The sequence below is a fragment of the Macaca thibetana genome, chromosome 13 (assembly GCF_024542745.1).
Source record: "Macaca thibetana thibetana isolate TM-01 chromosome 13, ASM2454274v1, whole genome shotgun sequence".
Lineage (NCBI taxonomy): Eukaryota > Metazoa > Chordata > Mammalia > Primates > Cercopithecidae > Macaca > Macaca thibetana.
This window is the reverse complement of record NC_065590.1, coordinates 25281770-25293241: the sequence shown is the minus strand read 5'-3', so window position 1 is coordinate 25293241 and position 11472 is coordinate 25281770.

Genomic DNA, 11472 nt, shown 5'->3' with positions numbered 1-11472 from the left:
CTGTAAATTATTATTGAAGCAGCCAGGTACAGGTTTGACATTATTATGCACAGTGAAAGGTGTTTAAGCATTAAACTGTTTGAGGCACTATCATCAAATAATTTTAGTTTGAATTTGTTATATTTTAAAAGTCCAGATTAGCCCATATTTCTCTGAAGGCCATCCTCAGATAATATTTTATATTTTCCTCAATTATTTCAAATATTGTGCTTATATTGCTTGGAGTCTTAGCTCCAAGGACTCTCCTTTCTAAGAGTATAGTAGGGCTTCACCCACAGTCAATAGCTGCTTTAAGACATGGGTATATAGAGACTTTTTGGAGACATTGGTATTGTAGAAACTGTGTGTTTCAAGTCTGGAAGTAACACGGTTGAGACGGATTTCAATATGTTTCATATCACATCATGTAAACAAGCAGATTCTTCACTTGCTCACACACTATTTTGAAGAAATGAAATTTGATCAGAGGGGGAAAAATATTACCTGAGCCACAGGATTTTTGTGATTTTCTTTGTATATTTCACAAACCCAGCACTTAGTGGAATATTGGCTGGGAAACAAAATCACTACAATTTTTACAGCTGTATTTTGGAAATTCCATTTTCTCTTTCATTTTACAAGTGTTTATTATGTACTTATTATGCACCAGGCAATGTTCCTTAAACTAGCAATAAAATGATGAGCAAGAAAGGCCAAGCCCTTGTGCTCATGTAACTTATATCTTATAGAGTGAAACATATGATAAATAATAAACAATAAAATATTGTAGGTTCTACTACTTGTGACTACTATGACAAAAAATAAAAAAGTTAAGAGAATAAAGGGAGTGGGTGGTGTCTATTTTATAAAGTGGACAGAGAAGACCTTGTAGAAGTGATATTTAAGTGGTCTGACAATCGAGGAGGGAGCATTTCATGACAAGATAACAATGACAGACAGTATTCAGCCACTTTCTCTACTTAGCCACCTTCTAAGCATCTTACACAAATAAAATCATTTGATCCCCATCACAGCTCTCTGAAGTAGGTGCAACTATTATCCTCATTTGACTGACAGACTGAGTCACAGGCATTAGGCAATTTTTCAAGGTCATGCACTTAGCTGGTGTCAAAGCTAGGCCTTTAACCCAGCAAGTCAGGATTCAGCATCCACATTATTAACTGCTGCACTGCCTTGCTGAGAGAAGATGTCTCTAGATAGAAAAAAACTGTCTATGTAAGGTTGTAAAGATGTCAGAGTCATAAAAGGTCACAGTACTCAATGAATGACAAGCATCTCAGTGTGGCTGAGAAAGGTGAGGAGAAGAGGAATATCAGATGAAGCTGCAATACAGTATACCATGGTAAGTCTTTGGCATGTATTTTGGGCACAATGAGAAACCTTGCAGGCTTTTAGGTAGAGAAGCAACATTACTTATTCTAAGCTTTTAGAAAGTCACTTTGACTACTTCCTGGTAGATGGATTTTAGGTTAGTATGTCTGAAGACCAAAAAGAATGAGGGATGTACTGCTGCAGGACAGGGATGTTAGTGGTTTAAGCTAGCGTAGCTGTGTTAATGAAATGTGATGAAATTGAGATACATTTGAAGGATGAGCCATCATGATTGCAAAGATCATATGTGGGAGAAAGGCAGGTAAAAATACATCCAAGTGGAGTGGTTTAGACATGTTGAATATACAAATTAAACATTCAGACCGTGGGCTAATCTGATCCATTAGTATAGCAAAATGCATACTTACAAAAGTTCCAGCACAAATATCAATATATCATATTTCATCATTCTAATATGCAAACTTTATCACACTTCAATATATCTGGAATTACCATTCTCTTTATTACTGATAAGAGCTTAGGTTCATGCCAGGCGCTGTGTTTCATGCCTCTAACCCCAGGTTCAGGCTGGGCACTGTGGTCCACGCCCGTAATCCCAGCACTTTGGGAGGCCGAGGCGGGCTGATCACCTGAGGTCAGGAGTTCGAGACTGGCCTGGCCACCATGGTGAAGCCCCGTCTCGACAAAAATACAAAAATTAGCTGGTCGTGTTGTGTGCTTCTGTAATCCCAGCTACTCAGGAGACTGAGGCAGGAGAATTGCTTGATCCCCGGAGGCGGAGGTTGCAGTGAGCTCAGACCAACCCATTGCACTCCAGCCTGGGCAACAAGATCGAAACTCCATCTCAAAAAATAAATAAATAAATAAATAAATAAATAAAAGTTTAGGTTCAATAAAATGTTATTAATTGAACTTTCCTTTCACATAGGAGAAGTTGTTAGCATTTGCTTAGTTGTACCTTTCCTTGATATTTCCACATTAATATTTCTGTTTTCTAGGAGTCTCTACCAGAATATATGGCATGTTCAACTCCTTTACACTCTTTTTTAAACATGTGTTGCATGCATGTTATGCTTTCAACATTAAAAAAACAAACTGTTTTGGAGCAGGAGTGTCCTCTTCTGTGCATTTTGGTATTCCATAGAGTACCAAAGTTAGAAATACAGCCAGAGTTAGAAAGGAAGGAACAAGCTCAATAAATTACTCTTGAGTTGACTTGACAGGTGTCAGTGGGGTGCTACACTATTCAAAATTTCATTTTCCAATGACAAAATTCAGCTAAATGTCTATTTCTTGAGTCTCTCTGTTTTGTTGGCTAATTGGCTATTAGAGTAAACAGAAATATCATCTGTATAATCAAAATTCGAACAGACACATAGGGACAGGGAAAATGTTCTTTAAGGAAATGAATTAAGAGTGAAAAGGTTACTGAAGAGAGAGACACCAAGAACAAATGTCTTCACTACAAACACACAGCATTAATAGACATGAGCAGGGCATGAGCTGCCTAAATGTTTATTGTATTTCCTTTTCCAGATGAGCTCTTTCCTTTTCCTTTTCATACTAGCTTGTTGTATATCGTGACTAGACAGTTAAAAAAATAACATCAGAAACATGTGAGGAAGTTCAAAAGACCCACATTAGATAATAAGATGAGTCAAAAAATAGGTTTTGAAATCTGCACATGTAAAACAAACTTATCAAAATGTTACACTGAGTGTTCTTCTGAATACATAATAAAATATACATATATATGTATGCATATATATACACACATATATATTTTCTGGACTATAATATCAGTATACTAAAACTACCATTAGGAAGGAGAACTTTTGGGAACATGAGTACATGATTTTTCCATAGTGACATGGTAGTCAATTAAGGTGATTTTGTGAAAGAAGTTGGGATAGACAGAAATTAATAAATCAAGGAAAGCAGACTGTGGCCACAGTGAAACAGCAGTAAAAAATTTATAAGCATGAAACAACAACAGAGTTCATTAGTCTGCATACTTAGCAAGTTGATTTAAAAATTTAGACTCTCAGACTTTGATCTGCAGAAGTATGTCCTGGTCCTGAACATTCAAAGGTAGCCAGATCTCGGTGCTTTTTGGACTTGAGTAATAACAGACAGCTGGAACCTAAGCCTTCCCTAAAACAATTATGCCTACAGTTCTCTTCACACTTCTAATGTGTATAAAAATCATATGAATTATCTTAAACTAATGGCCACAACTTGTATAAATAAAATGCAAGAAATGAAAATTAGAGACTTTTCTCTCAAATTTATTCCTGTGAAATCAATACATCTTTGGTTCAAAAACCACTGTGAAATTTCAAGAATACCTAACACAACATAGTCAGTACTATTTATAGCAATTTATAAAATATGATACCTAAGCATATAATATGGGATATTACAATGTAGAATAATAAGAGGAACACATCACATTGTTTGCCATGATTCAAAGCAAAATGGAAAGTCATACTTTTTCCTTGTTCAGAATTTGTCTTTCAAAGTCAAAGCAAAGACACAAACTGATCTAACTCATATAGTGTCTTGAATTTTTCTGGAATATTTATGCATGGCAGAGTTTATTCCAGAGACTATCACATGGAGCAAAATACAAAATAAATGAGGAAGCTGCTCTGCACAGAGCTCTGTAAATTTTTTGGGAATGTTGCACTAAAGAAATTCCAAGACCGCCCTCTGATATCCTGCCCCAAGAACACCCAACTCAATCTGTTATATGCAAATTTTACTCATAAAGGCTATGTGGGGAATTCAGACAAGAAGATTAAGACAAGAGCCAAAAGGAAACCAAAAGACTGGGGAAGGAAATTAACCAAGTTCCAGAACAATTCGCAAACCAGTGAATTAGGAAGAGCTGCTACATAAATGGGTAGACATAAAAGCACAAGCTCTCTGGAGGTCAAAGAGAGATAAGGTTCAGAAATAAGGTGTGTGGAGATTTCAGGAAGGAGCCCCTTTGAATTACTTCTTTTTTTTTTTGAAATGGAGTCTCACTCTGTTGCCCAGGCTGGAGTGCAGTGGCACAATCTCGGCTTACTGCAACCTCCACCTCCTGGGTTCAAGTGATTTCTGGCTGATTTTTGTGTTTTTAGTAGAGACAGGGTTTCACGGTGTTGGTCAGGCTGGTCTTGAACTCCTGACCTCAAGTGATCCGCCCACCTTGGCCTCCCAAAGTGCTAGGATTACAGTCCTGAGCCACCGCACCTGACCTAAATTACTTCTTTTATTTTATTTTTCTTACTTTCTGAAGCCCACTGAAATGAGTAAAAATTGAAGACGCAAAAAACTATGTGTACTCATCTTTAAAATGGCCATAATTGCATACCATATGCTCTGAAAAATATTACCTGGCAGATACAAGAAAATTAAATAAAGAAGTTAAAACATCTTTAAAAGCATTCATGTAGGCAAGTCTAGGCATGGTATTGTGAACCGTTTAGCATGGGGGATACCCTCAATCTCTCTTTACTGAGTGAAGAACAGCATGATCAGACCATTTTTCTCCACCTACCATCCAAGTCAGTTAGGAGAGTCATCAGAGAAGGCAGGGGTAGGAGAGGTAGGAAATTATTCAAATAAGCTGCAGCTAGCTGGGTGGCTGCTTAAAGTTGACTAGGTACAACTAAATGTCTCCTGATATCCACACAGAAGGCTTGTGATGAAACTTTCAAAGAAAGACCTTCCAAAAACAGCTATGTTGGCTAAACTATTTTAAAGTTTCAAGAAACAGATCACTTTCTTGCTATTTAAACTCTTTCAATTGCTAAAATTCTTAGTTTGCTTTTTTACAAAAATGTATCATGTTAGTAAATCACAAGCACAGTGATATTAGCTCAATACCTGACAAAAAGTACTTAAGAAAAGTAGTCATTTCTAATGAAAAATAAAGTAGTGCCTTTAGTGATGGAGATGGAGATAGAGATGGGGAAGATGTTGGGGTGGGGTAAGGGTGGACATTTTCTGAAAATAAAATATTTAATATGGGTTAAAAAAAAATGAGAGAGAAGTTATCTTCGTTGAGAAGCATTACCACTAAAGTGAGATATAACTATCCACTGTCATTAATACCACTTAACATTATGTTGCAAGTGTTACCGATGGCAATTAAGAAACTTTGTAAAAAGATATTAGTATGACTACATATGCATCCTTGGGAAACCTAAGAGATTCAACTAAGATGGCTGTTTATAAAATTATTATGACTATTAGTGTTGTTTCTCTATATATTTAACTGCTCCTATATAATAAGATTAAAGTCACTTTTGTACTACCAAAAATAGTGTAAAATGCCCACGATAAATTTTTAAAAGAAAAGCATGTACGTAAGTTATACAATGCTTCTATGGATATTTGAAAAAGATGAATAAATGAAGATCACATTTTATTCTTCAGTGATAATCTGTAATTCAAAAGCTTTGTTATGCATGGTATAACAAATTAGCTTATTCTCTAAGCTAATTTATAACATCAACGATAACATCTACAAAATGCTACTGTGTGCAGGGTAGTTTAGTGATACACAGGAATAATCAATAATATAATCCTCTTAGAATTATTTTGTAATCTAATTAAAATGTAAATATTTTAATGTCAAATCATACAAAAATCAGCTTATGAAAAGCAACATATTTTTCCAAGCATCTATCTCCAATATTGTGCGCTACAAATAATCATTGCTCTTCACATTTTTTAATTTCTATATTTAAAAAATAATCAACGTTAAACAGTGAGCTTATACTATTATAAACGGACTCATATGCTGAATAAACGATTGACTTTTTACAAGGGTGGGTGAGAATTTATCTTACTTGCTCAATAGCCCTAAAATCCTATTTGTACTTATTATATTGGTTATAATATCAATCTGTAGCTTGGATAACTAGTTTTCTACCTAACATCAATTTTTCTGTATTCCCTAGCAAAAAAAAAAAAAAAAATCCCTTCGTGATAAGAGAGTTTTACTTCAGCCTGGTGAAAGAGTGAGACTCTGTCTCAAAAAAAAAAAAAAAAAAAAAAGAGAAAGTTTTACGCTTTTATAATAAGAAAGTTTTATTCTTGTGACCTTTCCTTACCATCTCCATTTTAACCTTCCAACCTCTGTAAACTGAATATTTATTTTCATATATCAAGGTTGATTATGCTTACATTCAGTTTGCAACCCTAAGTACTCTATATTTCATCTATTGTTTCCTTTCAAGGAATAAAATCAATAATTAGTGTCTTTTTCTATACTTCTGTGAATATTGTTTACTGTAGTTAAGTAGAACATTGTAATTACCTATTGTTTTCTTGGGTAATTATTAATTTTTTTTCCTAGCATATGAATTGGCCTTTTTTTTTTTTTTTTTTTTTTTTGCATCTGTCTTTATAACCCAAGCTTCTTCAAAATTCTCAAACATATCCTCTAGCTCAGGGGACCCCAACATTTTTGGCACCAGGGACTGGTTTCATGGAAGACAGTTTTCCCAGGGATGGTGGGTGGTGGGCGTCGGGATGGTTTCAGAATGAAACTGTTCCACTTCAGATCATCAAACAGGCATTAGTTAGATTCTCATAACGAGCACACAACCTAGATTTCCCGTGTGCGCAGTTCACATAAGGGTTTGCACTCCTGTGATAATATATGGCATTGCTGATTCAACAGGAGGTGATGCTCAGGTGGTAACACTCACTCCCTGCCACTCACCTCCTGCTGAGCGGCCAGGTTCCTAAGGGGCCATAGACCGGTACCAGTCTGGACCGGGAGGTGAGGACCCCTGCTGTAGCTCATGGCATGCCTTATTCTTCCAAGACCTTCCTCATGAAGTCCCTCTCAATGTGCCTGGATGTAATGCCCTCAAGTCCAGCTGCACAGGTGGCATCCTGGGTCTTCATTTTTCCGAGTCTAAATTCAGTCTCCCCTGGATCATTTACATTCATTTTCCTGATTTACTTTCTTCTTCCAATGATTTCCTATGACTAAGCAGATCTGTTAGATAGACTTTATGATAATTTGCATCTTGGTAAATTTCATGATATTGCTCTCACATGTTTGATTGTAGATTCAAACATTATCCTCAAAATTGTAAGGAAATTTCCCTCATGCATTCTAACAACCAAAGTACTCAATTAAATGTCTAATCCCTGTCTTTATTTTATTTTTATGTTTTAAGATATTCTCTATTTTTATCAGTATGGAGAAATTTTAAAATATATCTAAATTTGGAATATGGGTCTTTTATTATTTGTCCTGCTTGAAACTTAGTATAATTTTTCAAATTTTTGATGTGTATCTCCATTTCACTTTGGAAAACAATTTCACATTGGTTCTTTGATAAATTTCTTTTTTTTTCTGTTTCTCTTTCTGAAACTCCCATAAATCCAATTTTGTGAATCCGGAATTAATGTTCTTTTCTATTGTCTGTTCTATATTTTCACTCTCCTTGATATTTGATCCACAGTTTGGGAAGTAGCCCCAAGTTTACCTTTCATGTTTCTATGGTTATAATTATGACTATTTTGAAAATTGTATTCAGATTTCTAAGAACTTTTACTTTTTTGTACTTTATTCATAAAATTATATTTTTGTTTTAAGAATAGTCTACATTTTTCTACTTTTTCTGAAGACAAAATCAAAACTTTAAAAGTTGACCTTTTGTTCCCTCAGTTTTCTGTTTCTTTTGAGGAAGTTTATTTTTCTTGATCTTTTTCTTTCAAATATCAGATTATACTCAAATATTTGCTAATTATTCATTGTATGTAAGATGATGCAAAGATAGAATAGGAAATAACTTGACAAATTACATTTTTTTTAGGTGAAAAAGAAAAGCTAATCAAGATGTGTGTTTCCACAAATTCCAGAATATACAAGATTTTACTATAAGACTTATTCACTTGGTATAAGAGACAGGTTATTAAATTTACATAGAAAGTAATATTGTGTTGCTGTTGTTTATCTCATAGATTAAACTATATTTACTTGTTTTGTTTTGTTTTTAATATGCTAGGCTCTGTTCTAGACATTGGAGATACAACTGTGAACATTAATAGACCAAATTTTCTGCCCTCATAAATAATAAAGAAAATACATAATAATATATATAACACATTTGCTATATCAAAACTGAAAAGGAATGGAAAGAGTATAAGAAATGTGTGTGGGTATGTACAGTGGGGAAGTCAGGCAAAAGCTTGTTTTGTTGTGTTATTCTTTTGCTTCTCATTGTTTGACAGACAGTCTTTGCTTAGGGAATAAATATTTGGCTATAGGAATTACTTCTTGAAGTGCAGGTGGACAGTTTTCCATTAAAATAGACATCGATTTGAAACAATGGCAGTAGTAAAAATAACTAGCCCATAAAATATTTACCATGGGTCAAATGCTATTTTAATACCTTTATATTTTCCTAAAACTTGCTGTATAACTCATTTAATATCCATTTTAACCCTAAGATGTAAGTACTATTAATTATTACTACCTTTTATCTGAGACAAAGTTTAGATTGGAAACTGACTATATCAAGGGGGTTAAGTACTTGACTATTATATGTTAATCATACTCCCCTACAAGTAAAAATTAACTCATCCTCATAAATATATATTAGTTTACAGATTGTATACCTTTGCTACTGTAATTAGTCTACATATTTAATGTTTCTAGTTTCATTAGATACTAAATAAAATAGGTTTTTTCCCATTTCATTAAGTCTACTTCTTTACTTTGTACACAAACCCTACTGCTATCTAGTACTTTACGGAAAGAAGAAATATATTCAGGAAAAGTACAACTGAGTGAATCTCTGTAATCAGAATTGTTTCAGCTGAGTCTTGAAGAATTAGTAGTATTTCAAGGCAGGGACATGACCAAAATGCCTTCTGTATTAGAAATGTATCAGCAAAACAGTGATACAGGAAAATGAACGAAGCATTTGGGAAACACTAAGTCAACCTGAACAGAGCAGTATTCATAGAAAATAATAATGGGAAAAACCTGCAAAATTGATTAGAACAATATTATTGAGGCTTCAACTCAAGAGTGTATGGATCTTATCCTTTAACAATGAAAGTTAAAGAAATGTTTTGTAAATGGCTAGTGAGAGAATCAAATGGTATTTTTTAAATGCCACCTCATTTTTCATAGTAAAAGCTGCAGTTACAAACAAACACAGTAGAAAGAGATCTTAAATTATCTTTTCCACGAAAGCAGCAAACATGTATTTTAGACACCAGGGGATGGATTCCTCTTCCTCCCTTGATTCCATTCCACCTATCATAATAATTTTCTTTGGTAACTCCTAAGTAAACATTTTCACATCCTAGATAAACATGTTTAGTAATTGAAAGATGTGCCTAATGTCCTGCAGTTACAGACACATCCTGGAAGTCTGGTTACCTGACTCACAATCCGTGATTCATCACGTATTGTTTCCGATTATCTTTACCCAATGGAATAGTAAATGCAGAGGCTAGTTTGATATATAATAATGAAACCCCTGTATGCTTCCTCAGATCTGTCCATTTTATTCCTCCCTTTTCAGAAATTTCAACCCTAAAACGTGACAAAAATATGTATTTTGATAAAGTATTTAAGGTAATTTATATTTTTCTTGTATAATTTTCTTACATATGCATTACAGAAATAAAAATTATAATATATTATTTCTTTTATATATTGCTACATATAGTTGCCTAATTTTACTTAAGATTTTTCTTCCGTGTGGATGGATTTTTTCCTTGTACTATCAATGGTTTTTGTGTCAACACTTTACAAGCATCTTAACATACATTTATTTGAGTACTAGTATTACTTCTCTCTTCATTTATTTCATTCTTCTCTTTTTCACACATTGAGTAGTACTTCTTTTTTCATTTCATGTTTTTACTATTCTGTATACGATTTTGTTTAAAATTGGAATGACCTTAGAATATATAAACTTAATTACAAAGCAACTAGGCCCTGTAGTTGATTTGTAAGAATATTTTCCGAGCATGTTTGTTTTCTTCTTGTATCAGTAGTAATAAGTTGTATTTTTCTCAGAATTTATGGATTTTATCTAGATTTTCAAATGAATCAGCATAAGGCTTTTTGTAGTATTTTATGGTTTTAAAAATTGCTAATATTGTGTTTATGCCTCAATCTAGCTGACTGCTGTTCATTTTACTATTATTTTTGATGGAAACTTTTGAATGTATTGTTCCTCATTTGATTTTTATTTCAATGAATTGTATAAACTTATTATTTTCTTTCTTCCTTTCTCCCTTTTTTTACTTCTTTGAAATGATTCCAAATTTTCTCCTTTTCACATTTGAAATTGGTTACTTAGTTCAATCATTTGAATTTTTCATCATTTTGAATGCATAAACTTAAGACCATAAATTTCATTTAATTGCTACCTTAGCATTATCCCTAAGTTGTAACTATACTAATTTTCTTATCCCATTACAAATATTTTTCATATCCATTATAATTATTTAATTCATGAGTTATTTAGAATTGTTTTTAAATTGCTAGCCATAATTTAATTTTTGTAATTATTAAGCAAAATACATTGTTGTTAGACTTCTGATATGTAGACTTTCAAACCATTGAAATTTGTCAGACTTGTATACCTAGCACACAGTAGATTTTTTAAAAAGTTTATGAATTCTACAATTGTTGGTTGCAATATTTATATTCATCCACTAGGTAGGTTAGTTAAAATCATTGTTTAAATATTCTAAATTTCTTTTTGTATTCTTGTTCGCTAAATTTATTAATTAGGAAAAGAGCTAAAACATTTATCAGTTTCTCCTTATAGTTCCATCAGTTTGTGTCCAAGGTATTTTGATATGTCGTTGTTTGTGTAGATGAGTTTAGATTCATTGTTTTTAATAATTGAGAGAATTGGAAGCTTTTAATATTGTGAAGTAATATTCTTTATTAAAATAATTATTCTTTATTAAAATAATTTATTTTTGTTAAATAAAATAAATTATATTTTACTTGCTATTAATAACTATTCATTTAATGATACCAACTATGTTAAGTTAGTATTTGCCTAATAAATCCTTTTTATTATCTTTCTTAGTATTTCTCTCTTTTTTTCATGTCTTAGGTTGATTCCAGCTGATAGCATAAAACTGTAT